A 1,609-nucleotide genomic window follows, 5' to 3' on the forward strand; every position below is an offset into this window, starting at 1 on the left:
TCAAACTCCATCTATTTGTATGATATTTTTCTCCAAATTTCTCATCTCTCCCACTCTCTCCCCAGGTTCTTCCGAACCCCTTGTTGCTTGTTGTTGCCCCTGCGATCTGGCGTATCTCGATTGCCTGAATTGTTTGGTCGCTGATTAATCAAAAGGACTGGAGGAGGAATTGGACTGCCAGAGCCATATGCACGGCCGCCCCAGTGGTCTGCTTCCAAAGTCAATCAAAGGTAGTTTCATCCCATATTGTCTCCATGTTCAGATTTTAATACATGATATTTTTGCCTCCTAGTTTTATTTTCTGCAATGTCTTCTAGAATTAGGAAATACGCGCCATGATCTGAAAACGTAAATAAAAGCAAAAGATGAAAGAATTTGCTCAATATCAAAAAGATGCTCTTGATAAGTTTTGAGCGAAGGAATCAAACTTTTCTTCTGAAAATTGGAGCTTCGATGCTTGACCTCCCAATATGATATATGTATATTCTTATTAAAAAAATCTGGTTGTCAATGGTTATGTAAGGGGCCCCGTTATCTTTTTTGGCACAGGGCCTCTATTTTCTCAGGTACGGCCCTGCAAGTAAGCCAGGGAAGTAACAAGCCGACAACTCTGATACTTATTCAATGGCTTTAATCGTCCCCTGTTATTCCAAAGCATGAACATGCAAAATGCAGCTATGTCGAAAGCAACTCGAGTGGTTACAGAGGCATATAAATGGATCACTGATCTGTGATGTTATTATCAGATTTGTTTTCTTTTCTCTGCGGGGATATGAGATTAGTTATCTACTCAGGCACCTAAAGTTGGGCAGACTAGCAGATACAGTACGTATTAGATTATCATATTCATAAGTTTGTTCTCCAAATCAGGAAAACCAACAGAGTCCTGGCATTGACAACATAAAAAACAAGAAACAACAGAGCATGGCCAATAAGTATTCTACCTTCAGTTTGAGGCTTCTTCTCCCACGAACCTGTTTCAGAACATTTGTACACAGACCGTTTCTGGCAATCTGCTCCTACGGAACCCAGCAAACATCGCACTCACCAATCCTTTCACCGGTTTACTCTCACACCTGCTCGAGGCAGCTTTCACAATGAAAAGCAAGCACATTTCCTGGCCGAAATCCGTGCTGTACCACGAACGATGAAAGTTATTTCATAGGGAGCTAATTAATTTGCTCAAAAAACTTTGGATTAGCTTTGGTTGGGGTGCGCCAGGCACCGGGCAGTAGTGCAACGCCCGGGCGACACTTGAGAGGCCCAGCAGCAAGCTACTGTGGTGGCCCCTCCCCCACAAAAAATAAATTTAATATCATTGTGGACCAATGGCCCACATATCAGATATTAAACTGATAAGAACAGATACTACACTTGATCTTAGCCAAAAGGCCGAGAAAGGTATGCTTTTCCACGCTGCCATCCCCCTCCTCTTATAGCCTCCCTCGACCGCATGTTCTCTCCCAGGCAGCGAGGTGGGACTAAACGATCGGGAGAGGTTGCTGCGCTTGCGCAACCAGCCACGCACTCTGCGCCTCTGGTTCGCTCGGGCTACACAAAAGGCCCAACACGAAGACCACGGCCCAGTGTCATGGCTTCTTCGTTGTGC

At 44.5% G+C, this 1,609-nt stretch overlaps 1 non-coding gene across 1 annotated transcript; it reads right to left on the reverse strand.

Annotated features, from left to right (window-relative positions):
• Positions 1–1,207: 1,207 nt before the first annotated feature.
• LOC124693853 lies at positions 1,208–1,405 on the reverse strand. The gene has a single exon (XR_007000301.1). It is a non-coding gene; the product is annotated as a U2 spliceosomal RNA (small nuclear RNA).
• Positions 1,406–1,609: the final 204 nt, after the last annotated feature.

This window comes from Lolium rigidum, chromosome 2 (genome assembly GCF_022539505.1).
Source record: "Lolium rigidum isolate FL_2022 chromosome 2, APGP_CSIRO_Lrig_0.1, whole genome shotgun sequence".
Taxonomy (NCBI): domain Eukaryota; kingdom Viridiplantae; phylum Streptophyta; class Magnoliopsida; order Poales; family Poaceae; genus Lolium; species Lolium rigidum.